Source organism: Pelobates fuscus, chromosome 6, assembly GCF_036172605.1.
Source record: "Pelobates fuscus isolate aPelFus1 chromosome 6, aPelFus1.pri, whole genome shotgun sequence".
In the NCBI taxonomy this organism is placed as follows: domain Eukaryota; kingdom Metazoa; phylum Chordata; class Amphibia; order Anura; family Pelobatidae; genus Pelobates; species Pelobates fuscus.
The window spans coordinates 291,069,741-291,096,337 of NC_086322.1; the positions used below are offsets into that span (position 1 = coordinate 291,069,741).

Consider the following 26,597-nt stretch of genomic DNA (forward strand, 5'->3'; position numbering starts at 1 on the left):
GAAAATCCTGAGGATTAGCATTTGCAAAGCAACAGATGCTTACTGGAACACTTCAGGCACCCAGACATGTTATGTGCAATGTGTGTGTTACTTTACATACTAATTATTATTCTGGGCGAGGTTTTGAATTAAATTTAATAGTACAGCGGTAGGTGATCCAACACAACTAAATTAATTTTCCCAAGCGGTTGCACAGCAAGGGTTTCCAGGAGTTAAAGTTTTGTTGTTATCGTTTTTTTTGTTTGTTTTTCCTTTATCAATAAAGTTGATAGAAATACACAAAAATAAAATACAGTTGCTATGGACACCAGTTAAAATGAGGTATTTCACTATATGCAGCAATAAATAGTGGTTAGAATGTAATAAAAACAAAAGGCCCAGTGTGGAGAAGAGGGAAGAGATACAATTCCAGGAAGCACCTGTTTTATGGTGCTTTATGGGATATCTTCTGATTTCCCATACAGAGCTGTGTGATGCTCAAGATTTTTCTGCGGCATTTCCTGGTCTAAAAAAAAAAAACAACAAACAAACAAAAGACCAGACATGTAAAAACTCACAGTGAAAAAATAAAAAAAGGTTTTCCTGAAATATACCAATCTGCACTTCTTTAAATCCTTCTTTAAGTCCTCCGTATACTGTACAACAAGGGAGTTACTAAAAACAACAACAAAACATATTTTAGGGCAATTAGTGATGTCGCAAACATAAAATTTTCCGTTTGCGAATGGCGAACGCGAACTTCCGCAAATGTTCGCGAACGAGCGAACCGCCATAGACTTCAATAGGCAGGCGAATTTTAAAACCCACAGGGACTCTTTCTGGCCACAATAGTGATGGAAAAGTTGTTTCAAGGGGGCTAACACCTGGACTGTGGCATGCCAGAGGGGGATCCATGGCAAAACTCCCATGGAAAATTACATAGTTGATGCAGAGTCTGGTTTTAATCCATAAATGGTATAAATCACCTAACATTCCTGAATTGTTTGAAATAACGTGCTTTAAAACATCAGGTATGATGTTGTATCGATCAGGTAGTGTAAGGGTTACGCCCGCTTCACAGTGACAGACCAAACTCCCAGTTTAACGCACCGCAAACAGTCCATTTGCACAACCGCAAACTCCCCATTTGCACGAGGTTGGATACCAAGCTAGCCATGTCCCATTCCTTGTCCTCACTGATGTCATTGAAGGTCTCTTCCTCCACCCAGCTGATACCGGAGAAACTGACGGAAGCCAAGCACAGAGAGATGGACACAGGTTTCTTCAGGAAGGAAGAGATTCTTTATTGGATCACCGATCGGGACTCAGAGGGACTAGCGTCACCAAAATACAGCAAAGTCTGAGTACTGAATACATAGAGTACATTCCTTATATAGCACTGTAGCTCCTCCCACAATTAACTACACCCACACATACCCTTAACCTATTTAATAAATAGAGTCTAAACTCATCCATCCGGTCTAACCACGTGGCTCATCTGATACAAAGGAGAGGGACGCGTAATTCCAGTTCTTACATTCCTGCACCTGGTCAGTACAGTGATAACAGTATCTTAGCTACGTGTAATTAACTAACTGATACTACAAACACATATACATACATATGCCTTGTGGCAATCTTAGCCTGCTAAACTTGTATTTTACTGGAATTACATCACATTCCCCCCTTTGATGCCTCTGATATTTCACAATTACTTGAGGCATCACTTAACCTTGGTTTGCATATACCTCAGGTTACCATGAACCAGACCAGACTTATCTTATGATGTGAATCTTTTAACACTCATCTTCCTGCATTGGTTCTCCTTGATCTAGAGCCTTATACTTATATATCGCCATTATCTGTGCAGCAGCCTTCCTCTCTGCTATACTTCCTATCAGGCTTTGCACAGACCTAACTACTAAGGGTATAAGACACGGTAGGAGTAGACACAACAGTAAAATCAGTAGGACTCCACCTACCACTGCCTTAAGCCCTCCAAACCACTCATACCAGCTACCAAACCAACTACTTGGATTGTACCCTTTCCATACCTGAGTAGGCACATGCACTAGTTTAACCATATGGCTAGTAAGCTCAGCTATTGCTTGCCCTTCGTCATCTATTTGAAGACAGCAATTGCTCAGGTTAAACTTCCCACATACACCTCCCTCTACTGCCAAAAGGTAATCCAAGGCTAATCTATTTTGGTACACTGCTGTCCTCATCCTGGTATTATGCTTCGCTAGAAGATTGAGTGCTTGTGAGGTCTCATTAGTAATAATCTCAACCACCGCCTGTAATCTTATAATACGGTTGAGCATATAAATTGGGGTTCTATAACCAAAGGTACCATCTTCTGCCCACGTGGCTGGCCCATAATAATCTATGATACGCTGGGGAGGCCATTCATTATCTTCCCAGGTGCCTATCTCTAAGGGTCCCCTTTTCTTCCTATGATTCACATCATACACTTTAACACCTAAAGTCTCACCTGTTTCAATCGGTAACAAGAAGAAGGATGGTTTGAGCATACCCAACACACATGCCCCTTCCCAGTCCTGTGGCAACTCCGAATAGGCTTTCTTACCACAGATCCAGTACAAATTTGCTGGGGCTCTCCAGGTAGATGTGATGGATAAATCAAACCACACATCCTTTAAACTGGCATATCTAGCAAACGGGTTAGATGGTTCTGAGACATTTGAAGCCGACCACCAAGTTGTATTTTTAGTATCATCATCATAAGCTTTTTGCCCTAGACAAGTTAATTCTCCTACAGAAGTATTATACATTATTCCTTTCCTTGCTATGCAAACATAACCTATGATGGAGGTCTTTAATCTCCACTCAGATTTACCTCTAACACTCAAATGATAATCGGCTTGTGTAGATATTAGTTGGTCAACTGCCTCAGAACCGGACATTACCTCCTTTGCTTCCCAAGGCCATTGGTCTCCCATGTTAGTACCTCCACACACATAGCAGTTGGTAACATTAAGACTACCGGCAATACTTTCAGCTAGGTCAATGAACAGGTTTTTAGCGTTATGGGGGATCTTATTATCTATACTCATCTCTTCATAAAAGGAATGGTATACTTGATGAGTCTGGGAGGATACCGTATCAGTCTCTATTCCTATAAACAATAATGTCCCAGGATCTAAACCCGTCCCGTATATCTGAAACCCAAATAAATTTCCATACTTATCTAGGAACTTGTCGGGGTTATTAATAAGTATATGGACTGGGTTGCATTCCATAGACTTACAATAAGGGCTAGTCGGCAACTTAGTCACTATCATGTCTTTATCTACTGTCTGTCCCCAAGTCGCCCACCCCACACAAGACCAATATGGACAAAAGTTATAGTCTTTATTTGGGCATCTAGGACTCACATATTTATTTTTACTACTGGGACAAATATATTTATCATTAGACCCATACGTCCTCTCCCATCTAAGATCCCCACATACATTCCACGGTTTTCTACCACTTGATATCGCCTTACATGCATCAAATAGCAGAACACCCGAAGAATGTACGGATTCTAACACCGTCTTATTAATTAGGGTCCCCTGAGGATCTCCATTCCTGAGAGTCAACCAAATTGTACGAGGTTGATACTCTGGACTGAAGCACTTAGGTTCTCCTACTCCTAAATGGCACACACTATAGTCTATATTTAGGTATCTACATCTTGATACCTCTCCTTTACATTCGTATTGTGAATGCCAAATTAGGGTTTGGGAAATATGGTTACCTGTTCTCGTAGTCTTAATGCATACCTCACAGCTAGGAGTGTCGGTACCTCTACCTTCCTGAATATAAAAACACATATAAATAAACACAATCAAAAGCACATCTTTCGCCGTCATCCTCAGTCTTCGTCCGTGCGATGGAACCTCAGCTTCCAGGATGTGAGGGCTGCAGGGAATGGAGTTCTGCTCGTCTTCACAGGTGTCCCTTCGAGACTTTCCTGGCTTATACACTATGTGTTGGTAAGCGGACAGGCTTTATTATGGCCTTCTCACTCACACCTGTAACAATAAAATTTGTAATCCACAATAATTCCTCGTTACTCCGACTGAGTAGTGCGTTTCAACCGGATCTTGCAGGGATTCTCTGGATCTGCTGTAATTTGCCAAGAATCGACTGCTGCTGGTTTAACCCTGGAGTGATGTATCCACGGAGTTACTTCGGCTACTTTTATCGCTGTAGGGGTAGACAAAAGAACAACATAAGGACCTCTCCACTTGGGCCCTAACGGTACATTATTCCACTCTTTAATCCACACTTGGTCTCCTGGATGATAACTATGAACAGGGGGATAAATATTCACAGGTAATCTATCTTGTACCCATTTCTGTACCTCCTCCATAGTCTTACCCAACTCTACAACCTGCTGCCGGGTAATTCCTTCTCCCAACTGACTCAAGTCCCCCCTTAAGTTACCAAGTACGGGAGGTGGTCGCCCATACATGATTTCAAAAGGAGAGAGGCCCATCCTTCTGGTAGGGGTACTGCGGATTCGCAATAAAGCTATGGGTAAGAGAACGTTCCACTTAAGTTGGGTTTCCTGACACATTTTAGCCAACTGGTTCTTTATAGTTCTATTCATTCTCTCTACCTTACCAGAACTCTGGGGTCTATATGCAGTATGAAGCCTCCACTTTATACCAAGCATATGAGTCAGTTGTTGTAGGCACTGATGAACAAAAGCTGGACCATTGTCCGATCCTATAGAACAGGGTAGTCCATATCGGGGTATTATTTCTCGTAGCAGGAATCTTACAACTTCTCCTGCTTTCTCTGTACGAGTAGGACATGCTTCTACCCAGCCTGAATAGGTGCACACAATTACCAACAGGTAACGATGTCCACCCGATTTAGGCATTACTGTAAAGTCTATTTGTAGATCGGACATGGGGAGTCCCCCCATAAACTGGACTCCTGGTGGCTTTACTGGTCCTTGTCTTGCATTATTCTTAGCACACGTTACACATCTGCGTACAATGGCCTGAGTCAAGTTGGACAATCTTGGTATGTAGAAATGTTTCCTGAGAGATTCTTCAGTACTGTCTCTCCCAGAATGTGTCCCGTTGTGATAATTTTGGACAATTTCTACCGCTAGTGATGCTGGTATGACTATTCTTCCATCTTCTAGCTGATACCACTTGTTCTCCAAATACTTTCCCGGTTCAGTCTTTAACCACTCCTCTTCTTGAGCTGTATAAACTGGAGTCCATTGGGACAGTGGAGTTGGTATAAGAGCAGCTATATGCCCCACATACTCCTGTCTTCCTGATTCAGCAGCACGCTTAGCTGCACTATCTGCCATCCGATTTCCCTTGGTTACATCACCATCTCCTCTCAGATGCGCTCGACAATGTATGATACCGACTTCTTTCGGCTCCCACACTGCTTCCAATAGTTGTAGGATTTCAGCTGCGTACTTGATTTCTTTGCCTTCTGAATTCAGTAGTCCTCTTTCTTTATACAAAGCTCCGTGGGCATGAGTGGTTAAAAACGCATACTTAGAGTCCGTATAGATATTTACTCTTAAACCTTCAGCCAATTGTAACGCTCGTGTTAGTGCTATTAATTCTGCCTTTTGTGCTGATGTTCCTTTCGCCAGTGGCCGAGCTTCTATCACCTTGTCTATTGTTGTCACTGCATATCCTGCATAGCGGATCCCTTCTTTCACATAACTACTGCCGTCGGTGTAATATTGAACATCGGGGTTCTGGATGGGAAAATCACGAAGATCTGGTCTACTTGAAAATACTTCATCCATTACTTCCAAACAATCATGTTGACTTTCAGTAGGTTGCGGCAAAAGGGTAGCTGGATTTAAGGTGTTTACAGTCTCTAAATGCACTCTTGGGTTTTCACACAACATTGCTTGATACTTGGTCATACGGCTGTTACTAAACCAATGATTTCCTTTGTAATCCAACAACGTCTGTACTGCATGTGGGACTCGTACATAAAGTTCTTGACCCAGAGTGAGTTTATCGGCTTCAGCTACTAGCAGGGCGGCTGCAGCTACGGCTCTTAGACAAGGTGGAAGTCCGCTGGCCACTGCATCCAGTTGCTTAGACATGTAGGCAACAGGTCTTTGCCATGATCCCAAGTACTGTGTCAATACTCCCACAGCCATTCTTCTTTGCTCGTGTACATATAAGTAGAATGGTCGTGTGTGATCAGGTAGACCTAATGCTGGGGCACTCATCAAAGCCTTCTTCACATCTTCAAATGCCGTTTGCTGTTCTTGGGTCCATAAGAAGGGGTCGTGCTCTGTACCTTTGATGGCTGCGTACAGAGGTTTTGCCAGTATCGCATAGCTGGGAATCCATATCCTACAGAAGCCTGCTGCCCCCAAGAATTCTCGCACTTGTCTTCTATTCTTGGGTATTGGTATTTGGCAGACAGCTTCTTTTCTCTCTGGCCCCATAATCCTTTGACCTTCAGAGATATGGAATCCCAGATACTTGACAGTTGGCAAACACAACTGAGCCTTCTTCCTGGACACCTTGTATCCTGCCTTCCAGAGAATATGTAGTAGATCGTGCGTTGCTTGCTGACATTTTTCTTTTGTAACTGCTGCTATCAACAAGTCATCTACATATTGTAACAATACACATTCTCCTGGGATAGACTCGAAATCCAGTAGATCTTGACTTAGAGCTGAACCAAATAGGGTAGGTGAATTTTTAAACCCTTGGGGCAGTCTTGTCCAAGTCATTTGGCGTTTTGAGCCCGTTACAGCGTTCTCCCATTGGAAAGCGAAAATACATTGGCTTTCTGCGGCAATTCGGAGGCAAAAGAAGGCATCTTTGAGATCTAAGACTGTGAAGTAAGTAGCCCCGCCCGGAATTAAAGCAAGCAGGTTATATGGATTGGGTACAACTGGATGTATGCTAACAACCGCATCATTGACTGCTCTTAAGTCCTGTACAGGTCGATACTCATCTGTACCGGGCTTTTGAACAGGCAGCAATGGGGTGTTCCAGGGGGAAGTACAGAATTTTAGGATACCATACCGTATGAACTTATCCAGATAGGATTGGATGTTCTTCTTAGCCTTCTGCGGAATGTGATATTGTCTTAGGCTCACTGGATAAACCCCATGTTTCAGTTCAATTTTTATTGGTGGAATATTGCGGGCCAGTCCTGGTGGGTTGTTCTCTGCCCAAACTCCTGGTATGTTAAACAATGTCTCATCACTCCTAGGGTTTTGGCTAGTCAACACTGTATAAAGTCGCCACTCTTCTTCCTTTGGTACGGATAAAGTCATAATACCTGAAGGTCCATTAAACTTTAAGGATGTTGTTCCATTTGGTAGGAACGTAATCTGCGCTTGTAATTTTGATAGCATATCACGTCCCAGCAATTGGACTGGACATTCAGGCATATAAAGGAATTGGTGTTTTACTACGTGGCCTCCCAATGTACAGAGTCGACTTTTAAGAACCGGTTTTTCAGCACTTCTTCCAGTTGCTCCTATCACAGTAATAGTCCTTCCAGATGGAGGAGCAACTAGATTAGTCACCACTGAATGTTCAGCACCAGTGTCGATCATGAACGCACTCCTTTTCCCCCCTATTGATACATCGACCATAGGCTCCGCTCGACCAAGGGGGATGGAGCCCGGTCGGTATCAATAGTCCTCCATGACAGTGTCAGCCAATCCTACAAAGTCCCTACCTTCTCTATCGCGGGACCTTTGCGCTGCTGGAATATACCTGTCTTCCCTAACACTTCCTCTGTTCCCATTACTCCCTCTATAACCATTACTCCCTCCGGGGCCTCCTCTACCTCTCGCTCTACCTCTAAAGTTTCCGTAGCCTGCCCTGGGTTGGTCTCTCTCGTACTGCTCTCTTTGCGGACATTCGTTCCTCCAATGCCCTTCTTCCTTGCAATACGCGCATTGATCCCTACTCAAAGGCTCCCTACTCCATCTATTATTGCCTCTATCTGGGCCCCGTTTATCTACGCCTGCGATCGCTACCGCTAGCATATCAGCCTTTTTACGCATCTTGCGCTCTTCCTCTTTCTTACTTTCTGTATCCCTGTTCATATAGACCTTATTTGCTACCTCCATTAGTTGGGTGATGGACATACCTGCAAACCCTTCTAACTTTTGTAGCTTGCGCTTAATATCTCCGTATGCTTGGCTGACAAAGGCGGAGTTAACCATTCGGGAATTGTCTGCGTCTTCCGGATTAAAGGGGGTATACAAGCGGTATGCCTCCAATAATCGGTCATAAAAGACACTGGGCGCTTCATCGCTTTTCTGGATCACCTCAACTGTCTTCGACATGTTAATGGCTTTCTTTCCTCCGGCTTTCATGCCAGCAATTATAGCGTCTCTATAGGCTCTGAGTTGAACCATATCAGCACCATTTACGTTCCAATCGGGATCGGTGTTGGGATAGTGTGTCGCGGCCCATGCTGCTGGATTGGCTTGGTTCAAAGCACGGGCTCTATCCTCTAATGCTTTAATGGCTGCTTGATTTATTCTTGTCCTTTCCTCATTGTTAAATAAAGTCATTAGTAACTGCTGGCAATCAGCCCATGTCGGATTATGCGTCTGTACTATTGAGGTGAACAGATCAGTCATAGCTTGTGGTTTCTCAGTATACGAGGAATTATGGGTCTTCCAGTTTAAAAGATCGGTTGTGGTAAATGGGACATATACGAAGACTGGGTCAGCGTGTGCCATTTGACCTGCGGCATCGATATAAGCTGACCCGGGATTCAGACGAAGAGGCATCTGATAGTGCTTTAATTGTTGGGCACCAGTCAACTGTCGGGTTTGGATGGGGCTACGTAGAGAGGCGTCAGTCATGGGTTCCGGTCGGGGAGAGATAGGGTATGGGGATGTGGGAGGTCGGTTTTGGGAAAAGGTCGTAAATAAAACACTTCGAGCCGAGCTAGATGAAGCTTGACCGGAAGTCTGAAGTGGCGCCAAATCAGGATATTCGTTTCTAATGGGGGTGGATTCTGGTTCCGGAAGGGGAGATTTAGTACGAGGGGGGGTGGATCCTGTACTGGAGGAGGAAGCGGAAGTGGATGAGGGTAATGAGGGGAGGGGTGCAGGACTTCCTGCGTTTGCGTCACTTCTTCTTAACGGAAAGTAAGGGGGCGGCAAAGGGATCTCGGACTCAGGGGGCGTGTCCAAAATGGGCCTAACACCAGTCCTAGTGGACGAGCAAGTCCTAGCTACCATGAGGCGACACTGCTCCTCGTGGCATGTCTGGAGCCATTTTGGCGAGTCATTTACGGCCTGTCTCCAACAGTCAATATAAGGAAACTGGCCGTAAAGTTCAGGCCTACCCGATACAGCCACGTGTAAGCGCTGTACCAGAGTTGGATCCAAACTGCCACGTGGCGGCCATGCCGCAACCAAAGTAGGCCACTCCCTAGTACACAAAGTGACCAAACGTACAGGAGACATCTTTACCCCAAAATCACAAACTTTGAATCCCTTTTTAAAATTCTTAACCATACATCCTAAGGGATCCGGAATCGTTGACTGCGACGCACCCATACTTAACAATGGAACGTCGTCGACAACGAATACTATACACGCGTACTATTCAACAGTCACACCCGTTTCCTCTGGCAACAGCACCACGTGGTACGGTTACCAAGTGAAACGTACACAATAACAATAAACACTCAGGGAATTCCCGTACACACACAGCTGTTACACCAGTCACTATATAATCAATATTATGCCCTTTGGCGTAACTATACAGTCACCCACGCTATAATTCTCTATATACGAATTACCCGTCTATAACACACCCCAGTAACATCGTCTTTTACAAATAGCGGTTACAGTACGGTTAGCATAGGTCAAAGCACAAGTTAAGGTCACAATACAATTATTAGTGGTTATGGTGTTAAACATGCAATGGACGACAATGATTAGTACTTATTATATAATGTCAGTAAATATACAGGGTTATGGTACCGTGCACTATAATACAGCAACACACTATTAACACTCTCGCTAGACGGCTGAGCTCGCGCTATCTAACAAGATATACACTTTACTAAAACAATCGTTAACACATTTACAATTCCCAACTAAACTATTGGCCAGTACCTTGAATGGACTACCTAAAACTATATACACCCGTTTTGGTTAGCCACACTGCCCAATCACCACATATATAGCGAGCTAGAGAACCGAATTTACACAGGCGCCTCTTAGTCGCACTATCAAAAGTCTAGTGGGTTCCAAATTTACACGCCTTCCCACTTAGCCCAGATAGGATGAGAACTAGCGAACCGAATTTACACAGGCGCCGCTTAGTCTCCCGGTCCCTCCGACCTAGCGAACGTAATATACACCCTAGAACGCTAGTCTAGACAAGACACCGGTGTCCGGCTAGGGCTATTTACACCAGGACCCCGCCTGACTAACCAAATCAAACGGTCTGACTAAAGAGCGTTCGATCGAGCGGTGCGCCTTCGCTCCTTCCCTCCGACAGAGGGGGCAGATACACAGATTCAAAACCCCTTTGGGCCTACCGCACAATCGGTATACCCCTAGTGGGTCCTGCCGTCTAAAACAGCAGTTGTCTTACCTCCTCGTTCCTGAACCTGAGTTCACACTCATCGACGGGGACACCCCAGCACTTCTCACGTAGAGGCCGATGATCTCCTGGACAACAGACCAGTGGCGCCGAGACGAAGGGAGGTCCACGCAGAAGTTCAGGGGTGCAGCCGTAGAGAACGTGGGCAAAGATAGACCGTCTCACGCCTCTGCCTCTCAGCTACCGTTGAACGATGAGCTTCCCGGCCAATGCACCAAATGATACCGGAGAAACTGACGGAAGCCAAGCACAGAGAGATGGACACAGGTTTCTTCAGGAAGGAAGAGATTCTTTATTGGATCACCGATCGGGACTCAGAGGGACTAGCGTCACCAAAATACAGCAAAGTCTGAGTACTGAATACATAGAGTACATTCCTTATATAGCACTGTAGCTCCTCCCACAATTAACTACACCCACACATACCCTTAACCTATTTAATAAATAGAGTCTAAACTCATCCATCCGGTCTAACCACGTGGCTCATCTGATACAAAGGAGAGGGACGCGTAATTCCAGTTCTTACATTCCTGCACCTGGTCAGTACAGTGATAACAGTATCTTAGCTACGTGTAATTAACTAACTGATACTACAAACACATATACATACATATGCCTTGTGGCAATCTTAGCCTGCTAAACTTGTATTTTACTGGAATTACATCACACAGCCACGTACAACACCAAGGATCCCCGAAAGGTGACAACAAGCCCCCTGTATTTTTATTTTTTTTTAAATGTACACTACTGTTACACCAGATATGAGTTGCACTGGTGTGACACTGTGCCCTGGCAGGCCCTGAAACTCACACGTGTGAAGGGGGTGGTGAGGATGGTGAGGGGGTTATACTGAGGGTGGTGAGGGAGGGTGATTCTGAGGGTGGTGGGGTGGTGAGGCTGAGGGTGGTGGGGGTGGTGAGGGTGGTGGGGGTGGTGAGTCTGAAGGTGCTGAGGCTTAGGGTGGTGGGGGATGCTGAGGGTGGTGAGGGGGTGAGGCTGAGGGTATTGGTGAGGGTGGGGAGGCTGAGGGTGGTGGGGGGTGCTGAGGGTGGTGGGGGGTGCTGAGGCTGAGGGTTGTGGGGTGCTGAGGGTGGTGGGGAGGGTGGTGAGGCTGAGGGTGGTGGGGAGGCTGAAGGTGGTGGGGAGGGTTGTGAGGGTGATGAGGCTGAGGGTGGTGGGGAGGGTTGTGAGGGTGATGAGGCTGAGGGTGGTGGGGAGGGTGGTGAGGCTGGCTGAGGGTGGTAGGGAGGCTGAGTGTGGTGGGGGGTGAGAGAGCCTACCTTTAGTCCCTGGTGGTCCAGTGGGCTCCCTGGTGGTCCGGTGGCCACTGCTCCCGGTCTGCAGCTCCGCAGAGCTGCAGGCCATGTAATCTCGCGAGACCATCAGAGCGTTGCCGTGGTAACCCGCGGCAACGCTCTGATTGGCCGGTTTTCGCGAGACACATGGTCTGCAGCTCTGCTCACTGCGGAGCTGCAGACCGGTGTCTGCGGTGGCTGGCCGGGCAGCCAGGAGGGGCCTCGCACCCGGCGGCATACTGGGCAAGCCGCCGGGCCCCCTCCTGGTGTCAGGTCACAGTCTGCCCACAGGTGGTTTAGGCGGCCTAGCATGCTCAAATATAACACACTTCTGTCTAAAAAAGCAAAAACAAAAAAAGGATGCAGCTTCAGAATTAATTTAAATTGCATGCTGTCTAGGAGGTATGAGGGTCTGGGAGGGAGGGTCTGCTGCTGATTGACTGGAATGTGTCTGCTGACTGTGAGGTACAGGGTCAAAGTTTACTCAATGATGACGAATAGGGGGTGGACCGAACATCGCATATGTTCGCCATCTGTGGCGAACGCGAACAAGCTATGTTCGCCAGGAACTATTGGCCAGCGAACCGTTCGGGACATCAGTAAGGGCAATATGTATATTTCCTGGTCTAGGCACAGCTTACGGCAGAAGCTGTAAAATCTGGGGATACAGACTTCCGTAAGGTGGCACAAGAAGATAGCTAAACCTTTAGAGCGAGATTGAGCAGTTCACCACTATCCAAGTTAAAATCGTAACCCTCTACATTATCTGTCTAGTGCAGCAATGGCAAACCTATGGCACAGCTGGCACACTTATGCCTCTCTGTTGGCCATAGGCTTGTGATATCCTTTTATATGTGCTCCTCAGACACACTGAGCTATTCTCTGATGCTCCCCCCAATCCTGGGCTAGGACTATGCTAGGAGTGTACCGCCTCAGGTATGGGACAGGCAGTTAGCGGGGCAGCCTGAGTTGTGGAGTTCTGGTGAACAAGTTGTGTGTGGAACGAAGTGTTCAGATTGAAAGTCTGTTTCTCAAACCCCATCCCCAGATACCCTCCCTGGGATATATTATCAAGTCTCTCCTATTTTTTAATTCTATTTACATTGGATATCTGGCCAGGATAATAAGGGGGTTTCGTCATGCCCTAGTGTTGGTAAGCCCTGTGTAGGGGCTTGAGAAGCCTACTGTAAACCCTGCTATTGCTGTCATTGCCTGGGGCTAGTGATGGTCCAGGGAGTGTAAGATATCTCGCCCTGGCAACAAAGCTTCCAGAGTGCTCAAAAAGCCCAAGAATAACATTAATAAATTGTATGTATGTATGTATGTATGTATGTGTGCCTGCTGGTGGGTGCTATGAGTGTGAGAGCGTTCAGGGCTTGCACAGCGAGTGCCAATAATACACTCTACACAGACCGTTGCTGGTCAGGTATAGGTCTGCAAAGGACATTACTGATTCAGGGATGGAGGGTTGGAAGTAGTAGGTAGGACAGACACGTGCAGAAGAATTGGAGAAAGAAGGCTTCTCATGTGATGGAGATGGCCACATTTTTATTTTATTTTGTTGTTTTGTTTTCATGAGTTTTGAGGTTTATTTGCATATTAACATATGCACGTTGGTTTCATGTTGCAGTTTGGGCCACTTGGGCTCAAAAATATTTGCCATCACTGGTCTAGTGCATTCAAACCATGGTCAAATCATGCTTATGGGATGGGTACCTTTCAATCTTCCATTTGTGGGCTCCCTTCGTTGTACAAATATCTCCTTGTTAAGATACATTAATTCAATGTTTACAGTGAAATCGTGTTATCTCTTATACCACATCAGTAAAAATAAGATCTGAGCTAGAATACTTTTAAAAAGCAAATCAGTGTTTAATCTCCGAGAGATATCAGAACACGCCTAATCCTACCACAGCAAGAATCTGACAATGAACGTGTGATAAATACATACATTATTCAATAGAATAAATAATTGGAATTCACTATTTTGGTTTTCTTAATCACATTCTGTTTAAATTTACTATTCTTACTCCTTTTTTTCCATTTATTTTTTTTTCCATTTGCTTTGAGAGTAGTAAAAATGATTGTGAACGCAGAAGTCTTAAAATTAAAGAGTAGCCGGCCCATTTAATTCTTTTTTGCTCTGCCATTTAACTTTTATGCTCAATTTTTTTGGGGGGAGCACTTACCTCCTGCCCCCTCATGACTTCTCTCTTTGATCAAATATAGTTTAGTTATAGAGGGGGGGAAAAAAGTGATGGCTTATGCTTTAATACACAAGTTTAAAGGGTATAAAAGAGCTTTATGAATTTTATGAATAATTTAGAAGGGACCATGTCGCTTAAAAACCTTTCTTGACATCGACCCATAATATTATCTACATACTTATTAATTTGTAATGAAACTCATTCTAGGATATAAAATATTTGCAAAAAAAAGAATTTTAGAGTTCGCCCAGCAGTGTCAGAGGGTTATCCGTTGCCCCATTGAAAACCGTTCTTACAGGAGATAGATCGAGGGGCGGCTCTCTACGGCGTGGTGGATATGCCATGTTTGTTAAAACCAATAGGAAAGCTCTTAAAGGGACACTAGAGTCACCTAAATTACTTTAGCTAAATAAAGCAGTTTTAGTGTATAGATCATTCCCCTGCAATTTCACTGCTCAATTCACTGTCATTTAGGAGTTAAATCACTTTGTTTCTGTTTATGCAGCCCTAGCCACACCTCCCCTGGCTATGATTGACAGAGCCTGCATGAAAAAAAAAACTGGTTTCACTTTCAAACAGATGTAATTTACCTTAAATAATTGTATCTCAATCTCTAAATTGAATTGTAATAACATACAGGAGGCTCTTGCAGGGTCTAGCAAGCTATTAACATAGCAGGGGATAAGAGAATCTTAATTAAACATAACTTGCAATAAAGAAAGCCTAAATAGGGCTCTCTTTACAGGAAGTGTTTATGGAAGGATGTGCAAGTCACATGAAGGGAGGTGTGACTAGGGTTCATAAACAAAGGGATTTAACTCCTAAATGGCAGAGGATTGAGCAGTGAGGCTGCAGGGGCATGTTCTATACACCAAAACTGCTTCATTAACCCCTTAAGGACAGACGACGGATATATTCCGTCATGATTCCCTTTTATTCCAGAAGTTGTCATTAAGGGGTTAAGCTAAAGTTGTTCAGGTGACTATAGTGTCCCTTTAAACTTGCATTGAGTCAGGTGTAGGACCTTCAAATCCAGGGATTAAAAACCAGTGTCTTAAACCATTGTAACTATATTTTTTTCCATAATCATGTGATCGAATGTTTAGATATGATTCCCAATTACCCCTTCTATAAGGGGAAAAGAAGTTTGAAAACTATTTTTAAAAACAAACAATATTAAACAAACTCACATTAATCGTCCGTTATTTATTTATTCATATTAATCAGGCTTTCTGTAAAGTGTGCCAGGCTAAGACCATGATGTCATGTCAAAAATAAATGTTAACATGCTGTTAAAATGCAAGCATCAGGTTTCCAAACAATATCCTGCTGCTTGGCAGTCTGATCTGCCACGTTTATTGGCTGGAATGAACAAAACACTCCTCTTCTTTCATTTAAGAGAAGGAGCCTTTTAAATAAGTAAGCTTGAATTAACTGTTCCACGTTTTGATGCCAATTTGCCTCCGCACATTTTGTTTGTACCTATTCTAAGTTTTGAGATGTATTTTTTGTTTTTTTTAGTGAGAGTCCCTTGTTTGGATTTTAATTTATTTTCATTCGTTAATATCTTATTTTTTTCATTTTTATTTTTTACATTTGTTTAAAAACATAAATAAAAATACTGGCCATCTGACAACACCATGCGGAGGTTGTTAAACGGGTGATGCTGGAGATTTGTGAATCCGCAATGCATTGGCTTATTTTAAAAGCCAATTTATTATGTATTATTAACATGATCGTTTGCCAGGCCTTTTCAATTTATACAAAGAGATGTTTCAAAGCTGAATTTTTATTTTTTTCTCAAAGTAACTGAAAATGTGTTAATAGTGCAGGGGCCCAAATAAGTATCCAGTTATATAAAATTCTTGCTAAGGCTTCCAGAAATGGTGTCTGACTGGCTATGTTTAGCAACAAATTAAAAAGAAACATTAATAGTTAGTTACATTTAAGAGGTCATTTGCAACAGGGCAGTCATATCAGCGTGTCCTACTGCTTTTTTTTTTTTTTATTATTATTTTTATATTGGCCCCCAGATGCAGTTGAACTACAGCTCCTATCATCCTCAACCAGTAATTTGCTGAACTAGGAGTATGGGAGTTGTAGTCTCATCATGCCTGTAAAAGGAGTTTTGTTCAAAACCCCTGCTGCAACATGATAGCAAAGACAACCTTGTTAAGGGATCATTTTCTATTTATTTGTTTATTTTTGTAAATGGCATTGTGGCATTTTTATTCCTGTATATTTTTTATTTTATTTTTAAATTGGCTCACTAATCCATCTAATTCTCATAATGTTCAGCGAGCCTTTAATTCAAATCAATCCTATTTAGTTTTTCCGGCCCCCAGCACCTCTGACCCCCCCCCCCCCCCCCCCTCCCACCCACACACTGTGCCAGTCACGCTGGGTCATCTTTGTGTTTCTAAGATAGCGGCGGTGGGAATTCCACCTACTACCCTTCCTTGGGTGTGTGCGTCAAATGAAGCACATGCCCAAAGCTTCCAATGGACCTGTGTTGACTCATGTAATTGCACGACAATCAGCACAGAGTACCAGTGACTTGCTGCTCCTGTAAGTGATGCAACACTGGAGGGAGGGGAGTACTGCCAATTGCAAAGTTGACAAAGGCCGTGGAGCTTGACTACATTTTTTTTTTTAAAAGCGTAATTTTGGAAAGAAAAAAACAAAACAGACAACTAAGGGTTGGTGGTTGAAACATACATTCATTAAAAAAAAAAAGGGGGGGCGGGAATAACTGCTTTAACCCCTTAAGGACACATGACGTGTGATATGTCATGATTCCCTTTTATTCCAGAAGTTTGGTCCTTAAGGGGTTAAGATATCTATCTGGAGGTAATTTGCTTCTTACCCTGACTGACCAGTAGAGGGTGTACAAGTGTCCATGACACTTTTACCTGCAAGGAAAATATATTCAAAATGGGACTTTCTATTGTCAATCTAAACAATTTTAATAATGTCATTTATTCTACAACACTAAATGCCAGCACAACAATTAAAACACTAGTTGAATCATCAGAAAACGTTCTGTCAAATGGTTATACATTTTAAGTGTTCACATTCTTCCCCCTTTAAGTGATTGTCATTCATTTATATTATATTTAGAACATTTTCCTGTAATTCTGAGGGGAAATAATACAGAATAAACAATGCAGGTCTTTATTATCTTTTTTAAATGAACCATAACTTCTCACAACGTGTAAATGCTTTCAGTCGAGGTACTGTCACTCGTTAATGTATGGAAATTATACAGCAAATCCTATACTGCCCACTCGACTTATTACAGTGGCACAAATGACAGATAATATGCCAGATGAGAATATTAAAGACAACCTGTTATTCAATACATTGTTCATCAAGAGGACTTCCATTCAATGAATGTGTCTAATATTTCTACACTTTTGTTACTTTGTTTTATTTTGGCCTGTGTCACTGACCATTAACTGCTCAAGGATAGTACGTTAAGCGATTCCCTCCTTATTACACCTTTTGTGGAATGTCCACCTACACGGTAACAAGATAAGCTCATGCTGTAAAGATATGATGGCCGCTCTTCCAAGGTTTGTCATCCAACGAGTTGGTTTGTCCATCTTGACCTATTTATCCACTTGCCTTTGTCGTTTGCAGACTGCAATTGCCCACTTTTCCTTCTGTATATTAATAAAATGCTAAAAATAGTACAACATAAACCAAGTAATATACTCCAGAATCTCACTAATAAAAAAAAAATCTGCATATTATTTGTCAATATAATATTAAACATCTGCTTTCTTGTGTTGTCTGCTAAAAAACCATTATGACTGCCCTGCGTCGATTTACAATGTTAGCTATGCTAATCCGTAGAATGTGAGTGAGCACACCAAACAGAACGGTGGCAGTGTCAAGATTCCATTTGGCTATACTCCACTCCTCATAAATACGCGGTTTGTTTGCACATTTGATGTGGTCCCCCAGCGTTCCGAGTAGTGGAAACTGCCTTCTCGCACAATACTATTTATTTTATTTTAGTATTTTCATGTATTTATGTTATTAAATGCTTCCTTGCTCTGATTTATTCTTGAAACCTTGTTTGGTTGAAATTCTAGAGAGCAATTTTTTTTTTTTTTTTTTGCAGTTTTATTAGAGGGAAATGTTCTATTTTTATCCCTGGAATCCTATTGAAGTTGAAAGAGCAAGTTCTTGAAGGTAAATGTGTGCCAGATAGATAAATGTAGCTGCCTCAAGTTGGCCAACAGTCGGGAACATCTTGGGTACTCTGTTTGTTTGCTTCTAAATCCAAGTCAAACCTTCAGCCAGGGTGATCTTTGTCATCCAAAACCCAACCTATAATAAATTCCTGCATAATAATAGGTAAAACTGTATATTTGGACTGAAAACAACAGACGCGTGTGTTCAGGTAGCCGTATTTGATTGGAGGAAAAAAAAATCTGTTCAGGTTCACATTAAGAAGAGCTTTGAAGCGCAGAATATTAAAGGAACACTCAATGCACCATAACCACTACAGCAAACAACAGGTCCCCGTGGACTGTTTTTGTTGGGACAATATCCTAAAATGCAGGACTGAACCAGGAAACTCCAGACCGTTGGCACCTATGATTTATCTGTCAGGGTTTATCACAAAACGTAAACTCCTTTATCAATTCGCACAATTCACCAACATATCTAAACTAGAAAAATTCTCCAACTCTCCTTTAAACTTTCAGGACAGAATAGCAGATCTGGATTTAAACTCCCTAGAGGATTCCCAACAAGTCACAGTCTAATGAATAACCTATGTATGTTTTTATTTTTGCATGTGAGTATTGGGTAGATACATTATGTTCTATAATAAACGCCCTACTACAGGCCCTCTGAGTACCGGATTCCATCATTTTCAGGCATTGCAAAAAGTAATGGTTGGAATCCATTAATATATATTGCTAAATATCATACAAAGTGTCTGAACTACCAAAGTCCATACTGTTTCATTAGTACATTAGTAATATTCTAGACAGACATGTGAGAAACGTAGATATGTCGTTTGGCAAGCTGCAATTTCCAAATTGACCAGACAAACACAGCAAGTCATTGCCGTTTGCCATCACCGAGCATGGCGTAGTATAATGGGGAAGCTGGAGTCTCAAAAAAATGGGGAAGTTGAAATCTAAAAATATACCATGGTATAAATCTATGGTATAAAATATATATATATAGAGAGAGAGATAAATGACTTGTATCAGTTTGGAAAACATGCAATGAAGTTGTTTGGGGGCACTCACCATGGTGGTCCAGGTTGGTTGGTTAGTAAATCTTAGATTCAATTTTCTCCACTGATCCATGTTGGTCTAGGTAGCCAATGACTGAGAGAGACTTGTTATATCATTTTCATGTCCCCTTAACCATTAACGTAGCAGAGCCATGGAAGATAAATCTGTGCCACCTTAATAGACAGATCTTCCCATAAAGGGATACTCTGGGCACCATAACAACGTTATCTGATTGCTCTACCCATCACTTCATCCTCATCCAAACCTCTAACTGGGATCTGCTGATAGGCTATGTATGTTACTCAAACCATTTTGTGAATGCACAGCTACTTATGGGTTTCACAGTTCGAGAATTCCTGAGTCAAGCCTTGGACAGCAGCAGAACTAGCTGGGCATGATTCAACACTATTTGTGAACAGTTTATCTCCTTGAGGTAAACCTGCAGCCGGGGACCTTGCTCCATAATGCTGATCACGTTGTTATGATTCCAGGAGTGTTTCTTTCTCTCTTTGTGACTTGGGCAGTATTTTGAAAGATTCTATTTGGCTTTCTACCTGCTGTCCCACAGCTTGAGAGAGAGAGAGAGAGAGAGAGAGAGAGAGAGAGAGAGAGAGAGAGAATTCTTGATACAATAGATGTGTGAAGGCTGGATCCAGGTTAGGAAACTTTAATAACCATCAAGTGCAATTAACTGGTTAAAAAGACAATTCTTAACTTAAAAGGAAATTCATTTTTTTTATGGTTCCTTAAAAACCGTAGGTCAGTCTTGATCATTTAGGGAACATAGAGTCCCTGTATTGGTTGCCAGAGAAATGGCCAATGGAACGATGATGACCATAAACATACATCTACCAAATGAAAACCAATAAAATTGGCTACATTTGCCTTTGTTTGTTTAATAGATTTCCCAGAAGGATTTTCTTTGATTTTATTATATATATATATATATATAAAAAAAAAAAAAAGCTCAATTGTCTCTTAGATTTAACATAAAAAAACGAAAAATGGAATTACTTCATCTGTCTGTAAACTAAGATGTCTCTTGCGTTATGGTGTAGAATTTCAAACCACCCTTCCCTTACACTTAGCACTTCACAGTTTCGATTCCTAAGATAACATCTAATGAAAATATAAGCAGCAGCCAAGATCTCCGCCAAAATACGAACGTTTTATTATTAGTATAGATGGCAGTGCGAGTGCGATTTATTGTTTATAACTGAAAAATGTGATTTAAATATCATGTGAAGTTGTGCTTTAAATGTTGTGTTTTGGTTAATTTAAAATTGGCAGTACCATATTATCTCACGTTAAATACTCTGTATATAGCTTGTATTTATCATAAGTTACTACAGGCATCATAACAACTGCAGCCCGCTGTGCTGGTTATGATGTCTAGAGTATCCTGGTTCTTTTTCCCGAAAATTGGGCAAACTGTTGGCAATGGTTTGTCCTGTTACTTGGGTTCCCGTTGGGCACTGAGGGTCGTCCTTAAGCCATTAACTCTTTTGAGCAGTTGGGCATAGAGCATCATTGGAGAGTTCTTGAACAACTGTTCCCTTTTTTTTTTTTCCCTGCACCGTAGACAAAGAGGCCCTGATTTGCAAATCATTGACTCTGATTGGCTGTTAAACTAAGGGCTTAGAATCTGGGATTTTATACAGTAGATTTTCTGGAGTTATCAAACTGGATGCAAGTTGTTTAGAATTGTTTGGAATACCAGAGCAGAGCTCCCCAACCAGACATTCATGCAGTAGATCTGTGGTTCTCATGCCAATCCGTGAGGACCACCAACCATCAACATTTTACCAATATTCCCAACAGAATAGAATCAGGTAAACCCTAAATCTTAGCCTGTAAGTAGTCTTTGAAGACTAAAACATGAATGAACTAATTTGACAAGGAATGGCTTGCTGACTCATGGGCAACCCCGATGTTCTTTAATTATGTATCCTGTAATGCTCAGGTGGCCCTAGGACCGGCTGAGGAACATCTGGTGTGCCAAGGGTTAGACATTAGTGCCTTCAAATCTAATCCTCACTCCCCACATCATCTTAAAGGAAGAGTTTACCACGCTCCTGTGTTGATCTAAAGAAACCATGTGATGTAAAAGAACCCAAAAGATCTTTGAATATGCGTATATCTGCACTAAACCTCAAGGTCAAGGATGGCAGCCGATTAGGATAAAATGGAGTGAGCCTGGACGATCTTTATCAGAGGATTCTATGCAAGGTTTCTGCCGCTGTGCAAGTAGATAATGGCAGTTCAAGGCAGGATGTATTTACCACAATGTTGTTTTAACTGGGGAGCTGTAATAATTGTGGTCTGGTTATACAAACTTTTCATTCTGGCTGTTTTACATTTAAGAAACTGCTTCCAACTTTCACTTCAAAACAGAAAGGAGAGAAAAGGGGCTCAATTAGCTGCCACTCTGCCATTTCCATGGTAACGTCACTAAGGCCTACTGTATGCGTTTGTAATGGGAGCCTAGCGCTCCCCTTCCTATTGGCTGCTTAAAGGTTAATTTTTTTTTCAACACCGTGAGAACTTCTCTCCACTCAATGAAACCCATCTAGTGCTAGGCTGCATTGTGCCAAACTTTCAAGACTGGGGACAAACCAAAAGGATTGCTGTTCTTTTATATTTGGAAACTGAGCATTATTTAAGAATTAATATTATTACATTCTTAGAAGAAAAAAAAAAAGGCTTGCATCTTACACACATTAGCCAATAATCTAATTAGCTCTACGTAACATTATTATTAATTAAATTTTTAATGGGGCACTGTCTATTCATCGAGCATCTTACTGGAATTGCCTAGTTATTGTTTGATAAGTAAGATGATAAAATAAATGCCTCTTCTCTTCTGGAACTCCTGGGGTCTCTTTAATTTATCTATGCATATACGAACACCTGTAACCGCAAAGAGCTTTTTCCAACTCCCATCAGCCTCATCAAATCTTCATCAACATGTGGGATGCCATTTCCAAATATATAGAACAGGGATAGGCAACCTTCGGCACTCCGGATGTTGTGGACTACATCCCCCCTAATGCTCTTACACCCATAATGCTGGTAAAGCATCATGGGAGGTGTAGTCCAAAACCTCTGGAGTGCCGAAGGTTGCCTATGCCTGATATAGAGCATCAGCCTATGGTTTTACGAAACACACAAAAATTAAAAAAAATAAACACATGCCCCATGTGACTCTGCCACATGTAAGTCACAATAATATGCAAAAACATGCATTTTCCACTAGTAAATAAGCAAAAAGGGGTTGTAGTTTATTTAATAATCTAGGGAATGGCATCTCATGCGAAGTGAGGATTGAGCCAGGCCGCAGCCTTCTTGGTGCCAGTTATATAATTTGATTTGGTTTAACACGGTTAGAGACTTAGATGATATTCAGATGCTTGAACTTAACACTTTCAGTCCTGCAGGCGTATTCAGAATATTTTGTTTTCCACTGTGTAATCAAGTTACCCATTAGGAATCGTTGGCAAGTGGCGATTTATATCCACACCATCACCACCGCGTTTATTTCCAGTTCAAAAAGAGCTAATTAGAAAGACCTTTCCTGTTGAAAAGGTCTTCTATTCTCATCTAACATTTGCAGTGTCTAAAGAATTTGGACGGCACATACCGCTGGATTATGGGAATTGTAGTCCAGAGACCCAATATAACATACATTGCTCCAAAAGAGTAGATTAACAAATAGGAGCTGTAGCACAACATGTCATGGTACTAAAGTTCAGCCCATAGAATGGTCAGGACAGGCAGAGACGTTCACAAATGGATGGGGCACGCAGAAGATTTTGGGTAAAGTAAAAAGTTAAGGAGAGAAAATGTGCCCTGCTACTTTACTGGTATTGTAGCTCAAGATCTACTGAACGTGTTTTTTTTGGGTGGGCTTCACATATTTTACAGGGTATAATAGTAATGCAGGTTACAGTCAGAACAAAGTCCCTGGTGGATTGTAAGCTCATTGGAGCAGGACCATCTTCAACTCTAAATTTCCCCTTTCTATAATTGGAAAGTACGGCAGAATATGTTGACGCTTTATAAGTAATAATAATATCCTCTACACTATTCTTGCAGAAAGTTAAGTTGATACAATGTATCCTTCTGTGATGCCTCTGTAAAGTAATATAGGACATTTTTAATTATAGGAAACAAGGCGATGCCTCTGTAAAGTAATATAGGACATTTTTAATTATAGGAAACAAGGCTGGGAATAGTGTGAGTGTGAGCCGGCTGGCTGGCTGCCTTTTACCTCTTCCTTATTGCATGATCATTGCTAATCATGTGTCAGACCTGAAACCGCAATACAGCACAAGGATATGCAAAATTCCTATGTACATCAGTTTCTAGCACTGAATGTCCCTACACTGCAGACAAACCCCATAGCCTTGTCCGTTTATGAAAAGCGCCCTCCAATTTTCTTTTCTTTTCTTCGATGCTGCTTGCTAATCTGTTAAACTATCACTTCCAAGTCCCAGCTGTAGTTTACCAGTTCGTGTAACACAGAGTATTGCCTTGTTAAGTATGACAGAGGCAATGAGATCTAAAACATCACTCTCAAACAGAATAATATTCCTCCACGACATGACATCCATGTTTGCATCTATGTGAAGCAACATACAAGTCGCAGTCCTTTCTCAAGGCATTTATTCTACCAATATCTTCTAATGAATTAGTCATGCTTTGCTCTCTCATTGTCCATCTCTCGGTGGAATGCGAGGCTGGTTGCCAAGTTGCTGTCACAGCCTCCTCTTTACATACAGACACTCTCTACATTTGTATGGGATCCATGGCTGCCAACTGCATAACGTTGAATAGGTCCCACTATAAAGTAGTCTATTCTGTAAAATAGCTCCCGTTCCGTAACACATTCCAAACTCAAGAGAAGACCACCCAGGGGCCGATACATCTTTAATCAGGAAAGTGTCTTACAATTGGGTGGGGAGGATAGCTACATCACTCAGCCCATCTATTAATGTGTCTCAGAAATAATGGAGTGGAACTCATTCGTATTGATAGCTGTGACACAGCAGTTAATGTCTAGGTCATTTGGTGACGTAAAATAGAAGTAGATTTAACACCACAACCAGGCAGTAGATGTTCATTTATTGTGTTTTAAGGACTTAGTTGTGGTTTGAGTAAGAGATCTTCCATCGAATGGCGTTGCCAGGGTTTGTGAAGACAGATTAAAAACGGATTTAAATTCAGGTCCAAATATGCATGTTTAATTTAATCTCAGTGTCCATTTTAGCCAATGGCCAAAAAAAAAATATGCATATTTCCCCCGTCTGTTACACATCTTTGCTTGTCTTTTGTTTTTTGTTTGTTTGTCTTTGCCAATCTGCATGAATTAATCAGAGAGTTGGCCCTGAGTAATGTCGACTGTAGATGTAAGACTGAGCATATCTTGTGTGAAACTCGACTTAATTGTCCACCTCATCCTGTTCGGTTAGGTCTGCACCCAGCACTCTTTCGCAGATTAGTTGTAAAGTTAATCTAACCTAGAACCCACAATACATTTGTAAAAGTGAATAAGGATCCTAGAAAGATGAACACCAGTCATTTTGACAATAATCACTTTCATCCACTAGACTTGTACACAGTGGAACAAAAATCAGTCCGGCCAATATGAATTGTCCACAAAAAAGTTTTTAGTTCGGGTGGTTTAAAATACGTCCATGTGGCATTTCGATTTGGATGAACTTTCCAGTACGTTTTATAGGTGTATTTGTACACTATTTAGTTGGGATAATACTTTTAATTTTTTTTTTTTTTCTTCAACATTTAGTGACTGTGACTGTACCATAGCCATTAATCATTTTACTTTACTTGATCATTAATCACTTTGTTCATATTTTCTTATTTTGGGGGGGGTAGGGGCGTCAGGGGCTGTACTCTGAATCATGAGTGAAAATAAATAGCCCGTCCATTGTCCGCTTCATGATTCGGTCATATGGTGATTCAGAGTTACATAATTTGGACAGCCCAACTATCGCCCATAATTAAGACAAATGACTATCCATTTGGAACCAAATACACAAGTCTAGTTTGTACCACTGGTGGTCAGCTTGGACTATCAGATGGTTACTAGTGAACGTGAAGTATAGAACCAGCACAGGCACTGTAACTGCTAACAGGGACACAGCGGGAAAGCTGGAACTGTCCTGAAATAAATACAGAACAGAATATGCAGAAAAACTCAGAGCCGCTGAAGTGGCTTTTTGTTAGGGCAAAGAATGCAGAGTGAGCATTTGATAAAATCTGCATTTATAAAAGATTATTTTAGCCAGGTCCACTCTACTTTGTGTCAATAATTCTGTCTCAAGATGACACCGATGTCTGTTCTGTCATTATTGCTTTGACTTGTATTCAGGTGTATCTGAAGTCTGTGGTGACCTCCAAGGTCCCATTAGTTTTTGGAAATTGGGATAGTAAACAGGTGGTTAGATGAGGTGACTAACCAGGAAATAGTCACACATTTAAAACCTTCAGGTGTAAACACTCATCTGAACTATGGGAGCAACTTGATCAGTTTGTGAATTCTTGCGCACTCACTGCTGAATTTAATTTAAGAATTGTTTGGTTCTTTATACGGTTTTAAATTGTTTTTGCTAACTTTGTTTAATGGCAACATTTCTAATGATGGTTGACCGAAGTAAATACATCTGTGGGCTTTCTATTTTATTTTTTACATAAAATTTCACTTTCAGACAGCAAGAAAACCATCCATAGCTGTACGTTGACACTGCCATATCTCAACGTAAATCAAAACCACCTCTCTGAGCTTAGTGTGGAATGATTGAAGTACCGCGCAGTCAGTTAGTATCTCCAGGTTGCAATCGGTTGTGGTCAGTCAGTGGTCTGATTAGATACCAAAAACGGAAGTAGAAATATTTCTATATTCTACTCCTTGCCTCTTAACCCTTTGAGCACTAGAGTGATGTTGATGCATTATCAATAATATAATATCATTTGTTAGGCACTGAATTATAGTCTTGCACTGGGCAATACAAGGGCAAAAGCCAACGGTCATGAAACCCGAAAACCCAAAAGCTGCCAGTCGGTAACACACAGTCCTCTGGTGGCTGAAGGGTTAATCCGAGATGCCATTGAACATCTGCCACTTCGGAGTGGCCTTAGAAGGATGTCAGTGGAAAGTATTATTTAAATGCAGGGCTTGTTCTCGTGCCTCAAGCAATGTAGAGAATCTTGTCCGCTTTGCAC

At 42.0% G+C, this 26,597-nt stretch overlaps 1 protein-coding gene across 1 annotated transcript in view; it reads left to right on the plus strand.

The window, feature by feature from the left end:
- The window catches only part of PREX1 (phosphatidylinositol-3,4,5-trisphosphate dependent Rac exchange factor 1), a 248,191-nt gene that overhangs the window by 44,457 nt on the left and 177,137 nt on the right, over nt 1-26,597 (plus strand). The gene's annotated exons all lie outside the window — the stretch shown is intronic.